Source organism: Toxorhynchites rutilus, chromosome 1 (assembly GCF_029784135.1).
Source record: "Toxorhynchites rutilus septentrionalis strain SRP chromosome 1, ASM2978413v1, whole genome shotgun sequence".
In the NCBI taxonomy this organism is placed as follows: Eukaryota; Metazoa; Arthropoda; class Insecta; order Diptera; family Culicidae; genus Toxorhynchites; species Toxorhynchites rutilus.
The window spans coordinates 98,488,604-98,511,400 of record NC_073744.1 but is presented as its reverse complement, the minus strand read 5'-3'; the positions used below and the strand labels follow the sequence as shown (position 1 = coordinate 98,511,400).

Sequence of the window (22,797 nt, the reverse complement as noted above, 5' to 3'; positions counted from 1 at the left end):
CTTTCGTTTGGGATTTTTTTTTCTCACGTCGCGCGTGGTTGTCACCGCGGAACATTGGACAGTGTACAAACCGGGAAATCATTTCAGCAGAGCTGGAAAAGTGATTGGTTTCTGCTGTATCATCGCCATTGCTGGTATTATATCGCGCGTGTACACACCAATACCAGTGTGATTGCGCATACCGTGGATAGTGTGGTGAAGTGCCGTTGGCCGACTCATAATCGCAGCTATTCTTTGCGCGTGATCATCCGATTGAGGAGGAGCCGCCATCCTCGTCGCACTTACAACTCATTCGCATACAGTGCGATTCAACGACCACCGGCGACTGTGTGTGGTAGTGTGCGACACACATTCAATTGTGCCGAGCGCGATCAACCGATTGGGAAGCAAGCATCGGTTGCCAGTTTATCTGCACTGGTGTACAATTGGGTGAATAAAAATTAATATATTTAATTCTTTTTTGTATTTTATTTTTTTTATTATTATTTTTAAATACATTAGATTATAAGTACAAATTGTAGAATGTCAGAAGGGGGGTCTCCAAATATGGAGATCTCTGACGATGACTCCCCAATGTTAGTAAAAAAACAACAAAAAAGGAACAGCGAAAACATTTAAACGCGTTACTTTAACAAGAGATGCTTCGTCCGGGGACGAGTCAGCTAACTCCACCAAGCCCCCCTCTAAAAAGTCTGCCACTCACTCCTCTCCATCCCCTAGCACTTCCGCCCTTCCTTCGATAACACCTCCCCTCCCTGTTGTCACCGATCCCACTCAATCCACGTCATCTCCTTCTCATGTTATCACCTCTCCACGTGTCAAGGTCTATCCGGAAGATGCACTTGGAACTGGTCCATGAGTTGTTTTCCTCAGGCCTAAGCCAAACGGAAAAGCGCTTAATGTTATTCAGATCATGAAAGATCTGACAAGATACTCCTCCGTGAAAGAAATTTCAAAAGTTAGACCGACCAAACTGCGTGTTGTCGTGGATAATCGGAAAGAAGCAAACGATATTGTCGTCGACCAGAGATTTACCCTAGAGTATCGTGTCTACGTGCCATCCCATGACGTAGAAATCTCGGGAGTGATAACCGAAACGGGTCTGACGAGCGAATCAATTATAGAAGGAGATGGTAGATTTAAAAAACTACCTTTGATGAAAATCAAAATCTTAGAATGCCGACAACTCGGCAAAGTCTCCCAGGAAGGGGAAAACTCTAAATTTACGCCGTCCGACTCGTTTCGAGTAACTTTTGCTGGTTCCGCTCTCCCTGACTACGTTATGGTGGACAAATTGAGGCTGCCAGTGCGACTCTTCGTGCCAAAGCCCATGACTTGTCAAAAATGCAAGTCAGTTGGTCACACTTCAGCTTATTGTGCCAACAAGGAGCGCTGTGCCACTTGCGAAGAGCAACATGTGGGTAAATCTTGCAGTGCGACTGAGCAAAAGTGTCCATATTGCAGAGGAATTCCACATGTGCTCTCGGCTTGTGAAACTTACAAGAGTCACTGGGAGAAACAGAAACGCTCTTTAAAGGAACGCTCGAAGCATACTTTTGCGGAAAAAAAAAGAACAACCAATCCCCACACACAATGTCTTCTCCACGTTGCCAGTTGACGAAGTAGAAGCGGACACAGCTGAAGAGGGCACACCGTTCATTTTCCAAGGGAATCCCCGGCGCAAAAATGTGTCCACTCCCAAACTTCAACGACAAGTTCCATCGGTGATACCCCCTGTTAGCATGCCTAAAATATCGAGTGCAGCGGACAAGCAAAATCAGGTTCCTCCTGGCTTCCGTGGGAATAGTTCACCTTCGAACGACCCAGCACTCGAGGGGACATCAAAAACCCCAACTGTCCCTGTTTCGCCGTCAAGCTCAACTTCCCAATCGGGATTTATAAAGTTGTCTGACCTTTTGGATCAAATCTTCACGTGTTTTAATGTTTCCGACTCCATCAGAACCCTTGTCATCTCAATGCTTCCAGTATTAAAGACAATTTTACAGCAATTGATGCAAACATGGCCCCTCCTTGCAATGATTATCTCTCTTGATGTCTAATTCAAATAGAGAGGTCGGAGATATCACTGTTTTACAGTGGAATTGTCGTAGTCTTATCCCTAAATTGGATGCATTCAAATTTTTAATTCATAAGTTCAATTGTGATGTTTTTGCTCTGTCCGAAACTTGGCTTTCTTCGCGAGATGATCTCTCTTTCCACGATTTTAATATTATACGCTTGGACCGTGATGACAGATACGGAGGGGTGCTATTGGGGATCAATAAGTGCCACTCATTTTTTCGAATTGACCTTCCACCTATTGGAGGGATCGAAGCTGTTGCTTGTCATGCAAACATTAATAGCAAAGACCTCTGTATTGTCAGCTTGTATTGGCCTCCGAGAGCTGCGGTTAGCCGCAAACAACTTGATGACATGTGCTCACTCCTTCCTGAGCCACGATTGATCTTGGGAGACTTCAACTCTCACGGAACTGCCTGGGGGGAACAGTACGACGACAATCGTTCATTGTTGATATATGACCTTTGTAACAGCTTCAATATGACCGTTTTGAACACTGGGGAAACAACACGTGTACCTAAACCTCCTGCTAACCCAAGTGCTCTTGACCTCTTGCTTTGCTCGAATTCACTATCGTTAGATTGCAAGTGGAATGTAATCCAGGATCCCAACGGTAGTGATCATTTGCCAATCAAAATTTCCATCACCACTGGGTCGAGTTCTTCTGAATCTATAAACATGGCATATGACCTCACAAGACACATTGACTGGAAAAAATATGCGGACGCGATTACTCTAGCCATCAATTCCAGAGATGGTTTACCTCCATTGGAGGAGTATAACTTCCTTTCTCGTTTGATATATGACAGCGCGGTTCGCGCTCAAACGAAACCCATCCCAGGTTCCACTATTCGTCGAAAGGCCTCCCAATCCATGGTGGGATAGCCAATGTTCCAAGCTTTATCAGGATAAATCAAATGCATTTAAAGCTTTTCGAAAACGTGGAACCCCTGAAAATTTTCAAACGTATTTAGCCCTTGAGAATCAGTTCAAAAATTTGATCAAAGGGAAAAAACGTGCTAATTGGCGAAATTTCGTGGGAGGTTTGTCACGAGAAACGTCAATGAAAAAATTATGGAAAGTGGCTCGAAACATGAGAAATCGCTCTTCAACGAATGAAAGCGAGGAATATTCACATCGATGGATTTTGAATTTTGCACGGAAGGTTTGTCCCGATTCCGTTCCCGTACAAAAAATTGTTCGAGATATTTCACAAGATAGGTGCGATCTTGATTCCGAGTTTTCGATGGTAGAATTCTCTCTTGCTCTCCTTTCATGTAACAATTCTGCTCCGGGATCGGATAGAATTAAGTTCAACTTGCTGAAAAACCTCCCTGATGTGGCGAAACATCGCTTGTTGAATTTATTCAATCGGTTCCTGGAGCATAATATTGTTCCAGATGATTGGAGACAAGTACGAGCTATTCAAAAACCCGGAAAACCCGCGTCCGACTTCAATTCGTACCGCCCAATAGCAATGCTGTCCTGTATACGGAAATTGTTGGAGAAAATCATCTTGTTTCGCCTTGATCGATGGGTTGAAACGAATGGCCTACTCTCAGATACACAATATGGGTTCCGCAGGGGCAAGCGGACGAATGATTGTCTTGCGTTGCTTTCTTCAGAAATTCAATTGGCTTACGCCGGAAAAAAAACAAATGGCTTCAGTATTCTTGGACATAAAGGGGGCCTTTGATTCTGTTTCAATAGAGGTTCACTCTCGGGGTCTGCCGCCTCTATTGAATAATATGTTATATAACTTGCTTTGTGAGAAGCATTTGGACTTTTCTCACGGAGATTCGGCAGTAAGTCGGGTCTCTTACATGGGCCTCCCCCAGGGCTCATGTTTAAGCCCCCTTTTGTACAACTTCTATGTAAGCGACATTGACAATTGCCTTACACAAAATTGCAGCCTAAGACAACTTGCAGATGATGGAGTGGTGTCTGTCGTAGGATCTAACGAATCCGACCTGCAAGGACCCTTACAAGATACTTTGAACAATTTTTCAATCTGGGCCATTGGGCTAGGGATCGAATTCTCCACGGAGAAAACAGAGATGGTGGTTTTTTCTAGGAAGCATAGACCAGCAAAACCAAAGCTTCAACTTTTGGGTAAACCGATCACTCATGCTATGTCATTCAAGTATCTTGGGGTCTGGTTCGACTCCAAATGTACTTGGGGGGCCCATATTAGGTATCTGAGTAAAAAATGCCAACAAAGAATAAATTTTCTCCGTACAATTACCGGCACCTGGTGGGGAGCCCATCCCGAAGATCTTATAATGTTGTATAGAATAACTATTCTCTCAGTGATGGAGTATGGCAGTTTCTGTTTTCAATCAGCTGCCAAAACACACTTAATTAAACTCGAGCGAATTCAGTATCTTTGTCTCCGTATTGCGTTGGGATGTATGCCCTCAACGCATACCATGAGTCTCGAGGTTTTGGCAGGCCTACTCCCACTAAAAGATCGCTTCAATTTATTATCTCTTCGGTTCTTCATCCGGTGTAAGGTCATGAACCTATTGGTGATCGGAAATTTTGAGCGGCAAATCGAGCTAAATTTTCACTCCGGATTCATGAGTTCATATCATGAATTCATCTCCATACAGGTTGATCCTTCTTCGTATATTCCCAACCGTGTTTGTTTCCCTGACTACATCAATTCCTCTGTGCATTTTGATCTGTCCATGAAGCAAGATATCCATGGATATTCAGATTACCAACGATCGAGGATCGCTCCAACGATCTTCGATGAAAAGTATGGGGGTATCAATTGTGATAATATGTACTTTACTGATGGGTTCACTATAAACGAGTCCACAGGATTTGGAGTGTTCAACGAATTTTTTAGCACCTCCTTGCTCAGTGTATATTTCTGAATTGGCAGCAATTCATTGGGCGCTGGACAGCGTCGCCTCACGACCTGTTGAACACTATTACATTGTAACGGATAGTCTTAGCTCTGTCGAAGCTATCCGTTCAGTGAGGCCGGAAAAGCACTCGTCGTACTTCCTTGAGAGAATACGAGAAATTTTGAGTGCTTTATCCAGACGCTGTTATGTCATTACCTTTGTCTGGGTCCCTTCACATTGCTCCATTCCGGGTAATGAGAGGGCTGACTCATTAGCAAAGGTAGGTGCGATTGAGGGCGACATTTATCAGCGTCAAATCGCCTTCAATGAATTTTATTCTTTAGTCCGTACAAATACCATCGCTAATTGGCAACGCAAATGGAATGAAGATGAATTGGGCCGGTAGTTTCACTCAATTTCCCCTAAGGTTAGCCTCAAACCATGGTTCAAAAGTCTGGACTTGAGTCGGGACTTTATTCGCACCTTCTCCCGACTCATGTCCAATCATTGTTCGTTAGATGCGCTACTCTTTCGTTTCAATCTTGCCAGTAGCAATCTCTGTGTTTGTGGCCAAGGTTACCACGACATCGAGCACGTTGTTTGGTCGTGCGAGGTGTATCTTGTTGCCAGATCGAATTTAGAAAACTCCCTTCGGACCCGAGGTAGACAGCCCAATGTACCGGTGAGAGATGTGTTGGCTCGGTTAGACCTCGATTACATGTCCCTAATATATGTTTTCCTTAAAACTATCGATCTTCGTGTGTGATTGTCCGTACACCCTTATCCTCTCCTTTTTTTTCCTTCGCGAGCGACTGTTTCCCTTCTGACTAACTATAGCATAAGCTGAAATGTATATACATAATAGATATAATAATAGATTTAAGAATTGAGTATGATGAGCGTGAGTGTGAATGCGAGTGTGAACATTGTACAATATCCTTATATCCCCTCCTTTTCCAAAAGAAACTATGTCACCCTTCTAATCTCGAGTCGACCGCGAGTAATCGGTTTCCTACTTTATTAACCCTAGATTTAAGGAAACATGTTGATATATACAAATAAAAGTATAGCTAAGAGTTTGGCTCCTTTAAACCTATGTAACTGAGCCTGTAAAAATAAATGACTTAAATAAAAAAAAAAACTTACATTCGCTTTCGGGTCTGCTTATGACGAAATATGGGTTACTGTTCGATATTGTTACCACAAACATGGTTCATGGCCGTGTGGTGATCTAAACCTTGTATAGCCTTGCATGGCGGATGGAAAATAAACACTTCATTTTCTTATAAATTTCATCAATGACAAGACCCACAGCCTTGGTGGATGTCCAATATATCAACGAAGAAATACTGATTTTTATAAAAATTAACAACGCGTATGTATGTGTATGTATGTATGTGTAGATCGTTGAAACATTTAAACACACTTACAATACATAAGTTATTAAGTGGTCCGAAAAATCATTTTTTTCTACTTTTTCCCAAAAATGACAAACGAAAATTAATAACTTTTGAATCACTGAACCGATTTAGATGATCGACATATAAAATTGAAACTAATGACCTAGCCTTTTATTAAAAAATATTTAACTTGCGAAAAGGATAATTATATTTTAGTATTTATTGATTTCAGTCGTTTTTTATTTTTTATGACTTTAGCGCTTTATTTTTTTATATTTTTTCTTGAAAGCTGAGGATTTTTTACATAACATATCTCGATATCAGAGATGCTATTTTTTCGCTTTTTAGATATGATTTTTCAAAGTTAACCGGTGGTTCAAAAAAGGTAAATAATCCTCAGCTTTCCATAAAAAATATAAAAAAAATATACCGCTCCTATGAAAAACTAACTCAATCAATAATTACAAAAGCAAAAATTCAATTTTATTCGCAAATGAATATTTTTTCAAAGAAAAAGAACTCATAAGCTTCAATTTGATATACCGATGATATGAATCGGTCCAATAGTTCAAAACTTATGACTTTTTGCAGAGGGAAAAATTGTTTTTCGAACCATCGATTAGTTTTGAAAAATCATATTTCAAAAATGAAAAAATTGCATATCTGATATCAAGATATTTTATGAAAAAAATTCTAAGCTTTCAAGAAAAAATATAAAAAAATATGGTGCCCCCTAGTCCAAACCCATGAAAACATTTAAAAACGACTAGAATCAATAGTTACGAACATAGGATCCATATTATCTGCAAGTTCAATATTTCTCAATTAAAGCTCATTGGCTTCAATTTGATGTGTTTCATCTGAATAGGTTAAGTGGTTCGAAAGTTATAAATTTTTGAAAAAAGTCATTTTGGGAATAATTGGAAAAAATTATTTTTTGGATCACCATAAAATGGAAATGGGCACCCTAATGAAAAAATAAAAAAAAGACGGGTGGGTAATGTCGGTGACATAACCGGAGTGACGTAGGACCATACAAAGGGGACAGCTTTTGCTAAATATATATTTTAAGTATATTGTTTTATTTTCTTCTCCTACGTGAATATCTACCTATCTACCTGAAATATGGATTAGTTTCCTGTTACCCTGTATGAACAGGTTGGGGGTTCTGAAAAGAACCTTTGGTGTTGTGTTTTTGCGTTTTTTTCACAAACTTGATTCTTGATTTTTTTCTGAAGGCTTTGTACTTATTAAATGTTCAACATTGGGCATCTTTCGGCATATACACATAATGTTACAATCAAAATGATCGCTGTGATAGGGAATGCATAGGTGGTCATCAGCTCGTTCACTATCATATATTTGACTATTGAGCACATTACCGTACCTTAAACTGTGGTTTCGGAAACGAATGAATTGTAAGATTTGTAGTCTCTGCAAACAATGTAAATAAAAATGAAAAAGAACTGAGGCTTTGGAGACGAACTCTACGATCTGTCGAGAAATAGACGAGCTATAAGCGTTCTGAAAAACCAACAGTGAATACAGGGACGGATGACCTACGGATTGAAGTCCTTTAAAATAAGAACAGAGCAGCAGGAAATACATAGCTCATCATGTTGCTCCTTAGTTATGTACCTATACAATGCAGATGTAACCTCAGTCAATTTTCAACATCAGTTATCAACCAAAGAAAGCAGTTCTTTCTATCGAGAAAATTCGTGAATGCCACCTGCATACAATGTGTTGTAATTTGAAGCCACTTTCAATTCGGGAACCATGCATGGGTTTGTGAAAACTGAATGATCCATTTAAAAGACCCCAACCACCAATAAGTTCAAAAACAAGCATAAACAAAAAAAAAAATCAGTTTATATTATATGTCATATTATGACATTTTAGAATGCATTGGTATTGTGAAAAACTTTTAATAACTCTTCTTTGAAAGGTTAAATGGCCCTGAAAAGCACCGTGTTTTACGTTGGCTGGTTTTGCCACCAAAGCAGTCTGTATAAACAAACTTTTTCTTTTTTCTACCTGCTGCCGTTTTGCGATTGCGTTTGCCACTCGCTGAAACTAGTTGTTGCCTTGATGAGCGCCGAACCGAAGCTGCTCTGTTCTTGATGCGTGTTTTCTGATTGTCGTGAGCAGCTTTGCAAGCCAACTCGAGCACTCCGACGGCCGAAACTCTATAATCGCTGTTAGGTCCGTGTCCGTCCAATTAGCTAAATGTCGAACTAATTGTAAATTACTGTACTTCAATCTGGAAACAATTTTAGAATTGGTGAAAATTTAATAATCAGGAAAGTCCCCAACTATCAATAAGCTCAGAACAACTGCCAAATTCACATACTCATCAGATCCTGGCAAACAAATTATGAAATAATGAATTTGTGTTTTATTATTATTTTGGATATTATTTTAGAAAGCATTGAACTGTATTTCGTAAACTCTTTTTTGAAAGGTTTAATGGCCCTGATAAGCGCCGTGTTTTATGGAATGGTTCCAATTTGAAAACTTTGTACTCGTGGTTTAGAAAAAAAAACATTTCGAACGCCCTCGAAGCCGCCTTGTTCTGGATTTGCCACCAAAGCAGATTGTAAAATGAACAAACTTTTTTCTTCTGTTACCAGCTGCCGTTTTGCGATTGCGTTTGCCACTCGCCACTCGCTGCAACTGCCTGTTGTCTTGATGTCCACCGAACCGAATGTGTTCTGTTCCGAATGCGGGTTTTCTTATCGTCGCGAGCAGCTTTGCCAGCTAACTCGATCACTTCGGCGGCCGAAACTATATAACGCCGGCTAGGTGGACTGGTGCACTGGTACTAACGCGCTCGGCTTAGCTACCCTTGCGGGGAACTCCAGACCAACGCGATTCGAGCGGGATTTTGCCTTTCCCTTCACTTTTCCTCCTTTGCCATGGCTGCTTGGGTTGGTTTGTTGATGCGAACCGATGTGGTGAACGGTTTGAATGAGAATGATCGTTACGGAAGGAAGGAAGGAAGGTCTTGTATTATAGAGACTTTAAACTTTTGCAGTTCATTCGTCTCTAGCCTTGAGAAAGGCCATTTGAAAACTCTACTCTATTCTACTCCAGCGCTACCACCTCCGCCCTCTTGCCTTGAGAAAGGCACTCGATCCCTCGCCGTCCAGCTCGTCCAGCAACGATGTTGTCCAGTCGGTGTCCACACATAGAATGATCGTTACGGCAGCGGAGCGGGGATTTTTAAGCTGACTGGCTGGCTCGAGAATTACGCATGTGTGAGACTGCGACCAAAGTTTCGTTCATTTTTTCTCTTTTTCCTTTCCAATCGTGCTTCATTCTATTTCGCTGCTGCTCTGGTTGCCCGTTTTGGTCGGTACGATTTGAGGAGCACAAAATGGACCAATCAAAAATGGGCACATAATGCATTTAGACAATGCTTGATATTTCACAATTATTCAATTATTTATCTCAAGAAAAATGAAATGTTATTCATTATGATAGATGCGTAGATATATTTCCTATCAATTGATGCAAAAATTTTTGCGATCTATTGAGAAATGCTCGAGTTATAAGCGTTCCAAATCTTGCATTTTTTCCTACTTGTTCAGTGCCTAGATTTCCATTTCACCCCCTATATCTTCCGGTTAGACGTAGTCCTACGTCAAAATACGAGTCTAATGTTTTCCGATAAAGAACAAAATTACAACTTTTGACGAAGATCTGAGAACCACTATATTGGTTTGGCATGGAATGGTTGTATGTATATACAAAATACAATCTTACGAGCATCGCGATGTACAAAGTATTAATGAATATGTGAAAATTTACGTTAAAAGACATTTCTATAGATCTGCACACTTTTACAGACTTTTCCACATTTTTAACAGACATTCACATGTTTTTACAGACTTTTTTTTAAAAATCATCTGGCATCTCTTCCTTCCACTTTTTATAGAATATTTTTAAATCGCAGGAGTAAACATTTACGTGACTCTGACTTCGTTTGTTTTTATTTCGTTCGAAAAAACGTTATGTCAAAGAGAGGGGACATTAAAAATGCGTTGCTCAGTGAAAGACTGAGATGCTCTTTCAGAGATGCAATGGTTAATTGAACAATTGACGGAAAAATGTAGTTCGTTCATTTTATAATTTTAATTATTTTTGCCCTTGACAACAATACCTCTTTTATAGTGTTGATTATCATAAGAAAAATAACACTCCTGATCGTTGGATCTCTTTTCACATTTCAATTGGATCTTTTTTGACAGCCGTTTTGATTCAGTCCGCACTACCTAGGTACCGAGTTGCTTGCATGGTTCTAGCGCTGTACATGGTGACAGACATACAATTTTCGAAGTACAACGCAAGTACAGCTGTATGTTTGTCATAAGTATAATACTTATGACAGACATACAGCTGTACTACCGTTGTACTTCGAAAATTGTATGTCTGTCACCATGTACAGCGCTAGAACCATGCAAGCAACTCGGTACAATCGCTGTACCTGTACCGACCTATTTTACCGCTGTACATGGCTACAGTTGTACTGTGCGCAGCGCCACAAATGGTTAGTGGTGGGTAGCATGAACAAACTGAATCAAAACACTTGGTAAATATTCTTTTCATTGAATTTCTCTTGAGTTAATAACTCAGATTGGAAACTTGTTTGTTGTGTTTGATAGTTTAGACACTAAATAAAAACCTTTTTCATTGAAATATGTGGTGAAAATTGGAAAAATTTCTGATTGTCACTTTGACATACGGTACAATGTACAACCAAAGTATGTCTGTCATGGTACGATAGTACCTGTACAACGCTGTACTCTTACAGCGCAAGTTAAGCTGTATGTTTGTCCCTGGTATTATACTTATGACAGACATACAGCTGTACTAGCGTTGTACTTCGAAAATTGTATGTCTGTCACCATGTACAGCGCTAGAACCATGCAAGCAACTCGGTACTATCGTTGTACCTGTACCGACCTATTTTACCGATGTACATGGCTACAGATGTACTGTGCGCAGCGCCATAGACGGTTGGTGGTGGGTAGCATGAACAAACCGAATCAAACACTTGGTAAACGTTCTTTTCATTGACTTTCTCTTGAGTTATTAACTCAGATTTTAAACTTGTTTGTTATGTTTGATAGTTTGAACGCTAAATAAAAACCTTTTTCATTGAAATATGTGGTGAAAATCGGAAAAAAAATCTGATTGTCAGTTTGACATGCGGTACGATGTACAACCAAAGTATGTCTGTCACAACGCTGTACACGTACAACGCTAGTACAGCTATATGTCTGTCCATGATATAAGATAATATTGAATAGATAATTTAAAAAGAATTAAAGAAAATTATTGTGATGGAAATATATCAGAGAAAACCCTCAGTAGAGTAATATTAAACTGAGGGATTGTTAAACCTTATTTTTTTAGTCTTCCATTCTTTACATATCCGAATAAACCAGTTCTTGAAAAGAGCCGTCGAGTCGGCTCTGAGCCGTTCACTGAAATGAAACGTTTTGCCCTAAGTGGTGCGGACTCAATGCACTTTATTTTCAAGTTAATACCAGGGACAGACATACAGCTGTACTTGCGCTGTAAGAGTACAGCGTTGTACAGGTACTATCGTACCATGACAGACATACTTTGGTTGTACATGTCAAACTGACAATCAGAAATTTTTCCAATTTTCACCACATATTTCAATGAAAAAGGTTTTTATTTAGTGTCTAAACTATCAAACACAACAAACAAGTTTCCAATCTGAGTTATTAACTCAAGAGAAAGTCAATGAAAAGAATATTTACCAAGTGTTTTGATTCAGTTTGTTCATGCTACCCACCACTAACCTTCTATGGCGCTGCGCACAGTACAACTGTAGCCATGTACAGCGGTAAAATAGGTCGGTACAGGTACAGCGATTGTACCGAGTTGCTTGCATGGTTCTAGCGCTGTACATGGTGACAGACATACAATTTTCGAAGTACAACGGTAGTACAGCTGTATGTCTGTCATAAGTATAATTCATGCATGTTTTCAAGGGATTTCTTGCAATAAATTTTCAGACCACCAGGGATGCCAGATTTACAAACATGTTTGTAAATTTACAGACATATCTGTGAAACACTTATTTTTGTTGTAGACTTTTTGGATATAACAATATTTCACAGGTTTTTGAAAAAATAAGTGGCTCTATTCATCACATCAAAGATATTTGACTCACCATATGACATTTTTCCATAGTTTAGTTTGGAACTCATACACATAAGTACTTTTGCCCTGACATCATTGCAGACGAAAGAGAGTATACGGTTATTCACAATTAATGAAAAATTGCATTCTCTGCAGGTAAGGAAAAATCTTGAACGAAAATTGTCTCTGATAATTATTTTCTGTTCTAGATAAGATTGTTTTGCTGAAATGCAAGGAGATTTATTGAAAAATAGTTAAGTTAGGGTCAGGACTATGTCTTCTGAGTATTTAAACAACATCGAATAAAAATTTTCATTCTATTTTCAACAACTCACATTCGCTTTCGGGTCTGCTTATGACGAAATATGGGTTACTGTTCGATATTGTAACCACAGACATGGTTCATGGCCGTGTGGTGATCTAAAACTTGTATAGCCTTGCATGGCGGATGGAAAATATACACTGCATTTTCTTATAAATTTCATCAACGATAAGACCGCAAGCCTTGGTGGATGTCCAATATATCAACGAAGAAATACTGATTTTTATAAAAATTAACAGCGCGTATGTATGTGTAGATCGTTGAAACATTTAAACACACTTACAACACATAAGTTATTAAGTGGTCCGAAAAATCAATTTTTTTTCACATTTTCCCAAAAATGAAAAATGAAAATTAAAAACTTTTGAATCACTGAACTGATTTAGATGATTGACATAAAAAATTGAAACTAATGACAAAGCCTTTTATTGGAAAATATTTAACTTGCGAAAAAATAATTATATTTTAGTAATTACTGATTGTAGTCGTTTTGACGTAGAACTACGTCTTTCACTAAGGGTGCCAAATCAGAAAACAGGTCACGTTTTTACGAAATAAAGTTAACGTTAATAACTATTTTTGCCGTGAACGGATTCTGGCGATTTACATACCAAACGAATCGGAAATTCCCTAAGATTTGTTTGATATGCTACACATTACAATCCCATAGTCTGTATATGGTTCAAATTGATGAAAATTGGAAGCATTCCCATGTTCTTACACATTTGTTCTGTACATTTGTGTGCTTTCCCGAACAGAGCTGTCTATAACGAGCAACTTATCGGCGAGCAACGAAGGGGAAATCGTAAGATGTAAAGTCTCCGTGAATAAAGGAAAAGAAGAAGAACGAAGGGGAATATTCGCCTAGAGTATAAACAGTGGATCTCGCTGAGGTAAACTTCATTCTTCGTGGTTAAAGAATGGTTATTTCTAAATTTTCGTAGCATTATTAAATAACAATCACAGTTATAAACAAGCGACTTCAATTAAACTACAGCGCAGTTCTACGTCAACAATGCGGTCGTGTCTTGAACACAACCTCCTATAATTTTTTTATTTTTTTATGACTCTGGACTAGAGGGCGCTATATTTTTTATATTTTTTCTTGAAAGCTGAGGATTTTGACGTAGGACTACGTCTTTCATTTCTATACCGGGGTGTAAAATCAAAGTTTCGAAAACGAAAGCGTTACGACGAAGACCGAGATTTTGAGCGTTAATAGCTCCTAAATAACTGAACGAAATGGTATGATAAACACTTCATCCGAAAGATAAAATGTCTACGCGTTATATACTTGTTACTTTTTGATCCAAAAACTTGTTTCAATAGCTTTAAAATTATTTCAAAACAGGCTATTGAAATCACCAATCGGTATATAAGCGAGCGCCGCTCGGAAATCCGTTTTAATTGAACAGCGATTGAGGTTCCATCGCAGGAATGAATGATGTTTCCCTAACACAGACTTCAAAACCATGGAGCCTAGGGAAATCGGCATTGCAAAATGGATACAAGCAGCGGATACTTTTGTACACTTTTTTTTTGTACATACTTTTTTGGCATTACAAATGAGATGGAAGCTACGAGTACTTTTGTACTCGCTTGCGTTTTCGCAAACCGGAATGTGTTTTCTCATCACAGATTCCGAAACCAATTGGCGATCTAACGTACAAATCTACACCTAGGCGGCGCTGCGGTGAAAGTGATGGTTTTAAATTTTGCCATGTGAGCTTATGGAAGGTTTGTAGTTCTTTCCACAAATTACAATGTTATAATCATGAAAGAATAATTGATTGCGATGAGTTTGTAAGAAATTTAATTCTGCACAATTTTATATATAACATGTTATTTATTTACCTCTTTCAGTAGTGAAAACTATAAAAATGTTGACAATGGTTGAATTAAAGAAGGAAATTCAAGAGCACAATCAAACGCAAGTAGAAAAATGCACGATTTCTGCATGTGAGAACTACATTGGAAAGCCCGGAAGTAAAATATACGTGATTTGGTTTTTGAGTTTTAGGTTACATTAGCATCATTTTCATAGTTCAAAAACAAAATACAGATGTCTCACCGATCGTTTACGTTTTGCGTTAGATCGCCAATAAGTTAGGAAAATCGGCATTCCAGATCTCGACAGTACTTTTTATACCCCTATGCATTTTTACACTCCGGAATGCGTTTTGCTAACACGGTCTACAAAAGCGGGTACAAATGCAACGTTATTCGCGGGTTATTCAAGACTGCATGCCCCTTCATGTCGCCAGCTCATTGAACTTATACCGTTTGATGATTAGGCAAAATGTTGATAACTATTTGCTGCGATAACCACTACCATAATGCATGAATTGACCTAAATTTGAATTTGTTTGCAATTGTTTCATACACATTCACATTCATCAATAATTTAATCAACAGCTTTGCGCAGCGGCGATATCGTAACAAATGAGGAACATTCGAGGTGCGATTATTGCTAATTGAAAAAACACAAATGATTACTAATCCAACGGCAGTCCTACGTCAACCTTGCGGTTATATCATAGGTATAACCCATCCATAGTTTTTTACATAACATATCTCGATATCAGAGATGCTATTTTTTCGTTTTTTAGATATGATTTTTTCAAAGTTAACCGGTGGTTTGAAAAATAATTTTTCCCCCTTTGTCCAAAAATAACTTTCCGCAAAAAATCATAACATCTGAACTACTGAACCGATTTAGATGATCGATATATTAAATTAAAGCCAATAAGCAAAATTTGAAAAATATCGCACTTGCGGGAAGATTGGATTCTAGTAGCATAGGTCTAGTTTAGTCACATATGTATATTGATCGAAGACTTAAAACATGTTAAATTTACAAAATTATAACTTAACGAAGTTATGACTTTTTGTAGTGAGAAAAATTGTTTTTCGAACCATCGATTAGTTCTGAAAAATCATATTTCAAAAACGAAAAAAATAGCATCTCTGATATCGAGATATTTTATGTAAAAAACTCTCAGTTTTCAAGAAAACATATAAAAGATATAGCGCCCCCAAGTCCAAAGCCATGAAAACATTAAAAAACGACTACAATCAATTATTACGAAAATAGGATCCATATTATCTGCAAGTTCAATATTTCTCAATTAAAGCTCATTGGCTTCAATTTGATATGTCGATCATCTAAATCGGTTAAGTGGTTCGAAAGTTTTGAAAAAAGTCATTTTGGGAAGAGTGGAAAAAATAATTTTTTGGATCACCCTAAAATGGCCCATTTCCATTTTAGGGTGATCCAAAAAATTATTTTTTCTTTCTTTTTAATTTTTTTACGTAGGACTACGTCTTTCATTTCTATACCGGGGTGTAAAATCAAAGTTTCGAAAACGAAAGCGTTACGCCGGAGACCGAGATTTTGAGCGTTAATAGCTCCTAAACAACTGAACGAAATGGTATGATAAACACTTCATTCGAAAGATAAAATGTCTACGCGTTATATACTTGATACTTTTTGATCCAAAAACTTGTTTCAATAGTCTTAAAATTGCTTTCAAAACAGGCTATTGAAATCACCAATCGGTATATAAGCGAGCGGCGCTCGGAAATCCACTCAGTTCTAATTGAACAGCGATTGGAGCATGTTGTCGCTGTTACGGTGAAGCTCTTTATTTATCATGAAAGCGCGGACGAACGGTGTGCACCCTAGGCCAGAAGGGAATCTATCAGGAGGAGAGTGATGCCACAAACGGTTCCCTGGGAAGACATCGCTACACACACATACACGCGCGGCTATTAACAGGTGGTTATCGAGTTGGCATTAACCACTGGTGGGCTTCCAGTATCGAGGAAAATGTGGAAATATCTAATCGTTACTGAAAATAATCTGCCAGTTCCTCTGGGAATTTTCAAAATATATTCATGTGAAAGAGTTTAATTGAATGTTTTCTATCCATGTTACACTGTGACCAAATATGTTTCAATCAAGTGCTATTAACAGGTGGTTATCGAGTTGGCATTAACCACTGGTGGGCTTCCAGTATCGAGGAAAATGTGGAAATATCTAATCGTTACTGAAAATAATCTGCCAGTTCCTTTGGGAATTTTCAAAATATATTCATGTGAAAGAGTTTAATTGAATGTTTTCTATCCATGTAACACTGTGACCAAATATGTTTCAATCAAGTGCTATTAACAGGTGGTTATCGAGTTGGCATTAACCACTGGTGGGCTTCCATTATCGAGGAAAATGTGGAAATATCTAATCGTTACTGAAAATAATCTGCCAGTTCCTCTGGGAATTTTCAAAATATATTCAGGTGAAAGAGTTTAATTGAATGTTTTCTATCCATGTAACACTGTGACCAAATATGTTTCAATCAAGTGCTATTAACAGGTGGTTATCGAGTTGGCATTAACCACTGGTGGGCTTCCAGTATCGAGGAAAATGTGGAAATATCTAATCGTTACTGAAAATAATCTGCCAGTTCCTTTGGGAATTTTCAAAATATATTCATGTGAAAGAGTTTAATTGAATGTTTTCTATCCATGTAACACTGTGACCAAATATGTTTCAATCAAGTGCTATTAACAGGTGGTTATCGAGTTGGCATTAACCACTGGTGGGCTTCCAGTATCGAGGAAAATGTGGAAATATCTAATCGTTACTGAAAATAATCTGCCAGTTCCTTTGGGAATTTTCAAAATATATTCATGTGAAAGAGTTTAATTGAATGTTTTCTATCCATGTAACACTGTGACCAAATACATTTGGTTTTGTGGTTTTTCAATCAATCGCAATTAACAGGATAGCTTCAGAAGATTATTCTTCCCCATCAGTAGGATATTTCCGTATCCAATATTGTATGCGCCTGCAATCGATTATTGCTCAGTCGCCGAAAGTTCCGAGCTCAGAGAGTTCATTCCTCTCTAGTTTGCCTTCCAAATTGCCATCGTAAACCACACCTTCTCTCGATTCAATCACACACAAAAAGCATACTTAAGCGATATTCTGGTGGTGAGACACATTCATTTTTCGTGAGGACATCGACAAGACAACATCGTTGCCTAACGTGCTGGAGGAGGTGGACGGCGAAGGATCGACACATACACGCGCAGAACTCTTTCCGTTAGGATGCCATTCAGCATCGAGAAAGTTTCGGAAAGATCTAATCATTGCTGGAAAATAATCTGCCAGTTCCTTTGGGAATTTTCAAAATATATTCATGTGAAAGAGTTTAATTGAATGTTTTCTATCCATGTAACACTGTGACCAAATATGTTTCAATCAAGTGCTATTAACAGGTGGTTATCGAGTTGGTATTAACCACTGGTGGGCTTCCAGTATCGAGGAAAATGTGGAAATAACTAATCGTTACTGAAAATAATCTGCCAGTTCCTCTGGGAATTTTCAAAATATATTCATGTGAAAGAGTTTAATTGAAAATATATTCATGTGAAAGAGTTTAATTGAATGTTTTCTATCCATGTAACACTGTGACCAAATATGTATCAATCAAGTGCTATTAACAGGTGGCTATCGAGTTGGTATTAACCACTGGTGGGCTTCCAGTATCGAGGAAAATGTGGAAATAACTAATCGTTACTGAAAATAATCTGCCAGTTCCTCTGGGAATTTTCAAAATATATTCATGTGAAAGAGTTTAATTGAATGTTTTCTATCCATGTAACACTGTGACCAAATATGTTTCAATCAAGTGCTATTGACAGGTGGTTATCGAGTTGGCATTAACCACTGGTGGGTTTCCAGTATCGAGGAAAATGTGGAAATATCTAATCGTTACTGAAAATAATCTGCCAGTTCCTTTGGGAATTTTCAAAATATATTCATGTGAAAGACTTTAATTGAATGTTTTCTATCCATGTAACACTGTGACCAAATATGTTTCAATCAAGTGCTATTAACAGGTGGTTATCGAGTTGGCATTAACCACTGGTGGGCTTCCAGTATCGAGGAAAATGTGGAAATAACTAATCGTTACTGAAAATAATCTGCCAGTTCCTCTGGGAATTTTCAAAATATATTCATGTGAAAGAGTTTAATTGAATGTTTTCTATCCATGTAACACTGTGACCAAATATGTTTCAATCAAGTGCTATTAACAGGTGGTTATCGAGTTGGCATTAACCATTGGTGGGCTTCCAGTATCGAGGAAAATGTGGAAATATCTAATCGTTACTGAAAATAATCTGCCAGTTCCTTTGGGAATTTTCAAAATATATTCATGTGAAAGAGCTTAATTGAATGTTTTCTATCCATGTAACACTGTGACCAAATACATTTAGTTTTGTGGTTTTTCAATCAATCGCAATCAACAGGAAAGCTTCTGAAGATTATTCTTCCCCATCAGTAGGATATTTCCGTATCCAATATTGGATGCATAAAACCTTGTGCCTCCAACGTAACGCTCTCGTTTTCGAAGTTCTCCAAATACAAATGATCTCTAAATCAACGATAGTCCTACGTCACCCTTGTGGTTATATCATAGATATAACCCACTTCCTGTTTTTTTATTTTTTACCCGAATGAAAAAAATAAAAAAACACGATTTCAATGTTTTGCGATAAAGAACAAAATTACCATTTTGACGAAGATCTGAGAACCACTATATTGGTTTGGCATGGAATGACAAAATACAATCTTACGTGCATCGCGATGTACAAAGTATTAATGAATATGTGAAAATTAAAGGTAAAAGACATTTCTATAGATCTGCACACTTTTACAGACTTTTCCACATTTTTAACAGACATTCACATATTGACGTAGGACTACGTCTAACCGGAAGATATAGGGGGTGAAATGGAAATCTAGGCACTGAACAAGTAGGAAAAAATGCAAGATTTGGAACGCTTATAACTCGAGCATTTCTCAATAGATCGCAAAGGTTTTTGCATCAATTGATAGGAAATATATCTACGCATCTATCATAACGAATAACATTTAATTTTTCTTGAGATGAATAATTAAATAATTGTAAAATATCAAGCATTGTCAAAATGCACTATGTGCCCATTTTTGATTGGTCCATTTTGTGCTCCTCAAATCGTACCGACCAAAACGGGCAACCAGAGCAGCAGTGAAATAGAATGAAGCACGATTGGAAAGGAAAAAGAAAAAAATTAACGAAACATTGGTCGCAGTCTCACACATGCGTAATTCTCGAGCCAGCCAGTCAGCTTAAAAATCCCCGCTCCGCTGCCGTAACGGTCATTCTCATTCAAACCGTACACCACAACGGTTCGCATCTCAACACATCAACAAACCAACCCAAGCACCCATGTCTGGACATGGTAAAGGAGGAAAAGTGAAGGGAAAGGCAAAATCCCGCTCGAACCGTGTTGATATGGAGTTCCCCGCAAGGGTAGCTAGGCCGATCGCGTTAGTACCAGTGCACCAGTCCACCTAGCCGCCGTTATATAGTTTCGGCCGCCGAAGTGATCGAGTTGGCTGGTAAAGCTGCTCGCGACGATAAGAAAAACCGCATTCAGAACAGAACACATCAAGACAACAACAGGCAGTTGCAGCGAGTGGCGAGTGGCAAACGCAATCGCAAAACGGCAGCAGGTAGCAGAAGAAAAAAGTTTGTTCTTTTTACAATCTGCTTTGGTGGCAAATCCAGAACAAGGCGGCATCGAGGGCGTTCGAAATGGTTTTTTTTTCAAAACCACGAGTACTAAGTTTTCTAAATTGGAACCATTCCATAAAACAAGGCGCTTTTCAGGGCCATTAAACCTTCCAAAAAAGAGTTTAGGAAATAAAGTTCAATGCGTTCTAACACATTATCCAAAATAATAATAAAACACAAATTGATGTTTTCATAATTTGTTTGCCAGGATCTGATGAGTATGTGAATTTGGCAGTAGTTCTGAGCTTATTGATAGTTGGGGACTTTCAAGATTATTCAATTTTCACCAACTCTTAAATTGTTTCCAAATTGAAAGTACAGTAATTTACAATTAGTTCGACATTTAGCTAATTGGACGGACATGTAATGCGACTTATTTAGTTGGACATTTTTGTAAACATAGAGATCCAAATTATGACCGCACATTGAAAGTCGACACTGTACCACTGTCATCGCAAATGTTCAATTGCAGGTTCAAATCGCCTCCAATGCAACACTGAGTGGCACTTCGGTACGTTGCATTGAATGTAATTTACTGTAAAATATGTCAAAAGCTGGATGGGAAGAAATTTTCCAACTGTGAAAGCTGTGGCGACTGGCAAATGCAATCGCTAAACAGAAAGGTTTAGCCGAACAAGATGGGGATATCGAGTGACAACAAAACAATAAACTCTTTAGATTGAAGATAATTTTGTGATCCTGAAAAGGACCCTTTTTAGCCTGCATGTGAATCCAACGAGCGAACAAATCGTAATGAATGTATTTTTTTGCCATCGCTCCCTTTTAACGCTCATTCGTTCGTCTCGTTGGACTCGCCCCTCTGGCTGAGTCTGCCGATTTGTCTTTATACTGTGAGTGTGTACCGCTAGAGTATAAAACACGCGGACCCCAAAAAAATATCTTATTTTCTTTCAAACCGTAAACCCGTGTGGTTGTACGGCATCGGCATCGTGGACGTAACAAAGGAGGACAAGTTAAGGGAAAGGCAAAGTCTCACTCGAACCGTGCCGGTCTCCAGTTCCCTGTTGGCCGCATTCACTGATTGCTCCGCAAGGGTAACTAGGCCGAACGGATTGGTGCCGGAGCACCAGTATACCTAACAGCGATTATAGAGTTTCGGCCGTCGGAGTGCTCGAGTTGGCTTGCAAAGCTGCTCACGACAATCAGAAAACCCGCATCAAGAACAGAGCAGCTTCGGTTCGGCGCTCATCAAGGCAACAATTAGTTTCAGTGAGTAGCAAAGTGTTTCTCCGGCACGTCGCATTAAATGTAATTTACTGAACAACATGTCACAAGCTGGATGGGAAGAAATGTTCCAACTGTGAAAGCTGTGGCGAGTGGCAAACGCAATAGCTAAACAGGAAGGTTTAACCGAACAAGATGGGAATATCGAGTGATAACAAAAACACAACACCAAAGGTTCTTTTCAGAACCATCAACATATTCATAAAGAGTAAACAGTAAACTAATCAATTTTTCAGGTAGATAGGTAGGTATTCACGTAGGAGAAGAAAATAAAGCAATATATTTAAAATATATATTTAACAAAAGCTGTCCCCTTTGTATAGTCCTACGTCACTCCGGTTATGTCCCCACATTACCCACCCGTCTTTTTTTACAGATTTTTGACGTAGGACTACGTCTTTCATTTCTATACCGGGGTGTAAAACCAAAGTTTCGAGAACGAAAGCGTTACGCTGGAGACCGAGATTTTGAGCGTTAATAGCTCTTAAACAACTGAACGAAATGGTATGATTAACACTTCATTTGAAAGATAAAATGTCTACGCGTCATATACTTGTTACTTTTTCATCCAAAAACTTGTTTCAATAGTCTTAAAATTGCTTTCAAAACAGGCTATTGAAATCACCAATCGGTATATAAGCGAGCGCCGCTCGTAAACCCACTCAGTTATGATTGAACAGCGATTGGAGGCCAAAAGGGAATCCATCAGGAGGAGAGTGATGCCACGGTTCCGCTTGAAACATCGGAGCATCCGCCACACACACACACACACACACACACACATACACGCGCGGAATTCTCGTTGCTATCATCGTTGCTGAAAAATAATCTGCCAGTTCCCCTGGGAATTGAAAAATACATTCATGCGAAAGAGTTTATTTTAATGTTTTCTATCCATATAACACTGCAACCAAATACATTTGGTTTTGTTATTTTTCAATCAATCGCAATTAACAGGAAAGCTTCTGAATATTTTTTTTCCCGATCAGTGGAAATTTTCGTATCCAATATTGGATGCATAACATGAAAAACGGAAAATGTTTCACATCGCGAAAATCAAGTCATTTTCGAGCGATTATTTGCTTTCTACT

The 22,797-nt window shown here is 38.6% G+C and overlaps 1 pseudogene; it reads left to right on the top strand.

Annotated features, from left to right (window-relative positions):
* Positions 1 to 15,249: 15,249 nt before the first annotated feature.
* On the top strand, positions 15,250 to 15,326 carry LOC129763777 (U4 spliceosomal RNA; annotated as a pseudogene).
* Positions 15,327 to 22,797: the final 7,471 nt, after the last annotated feature.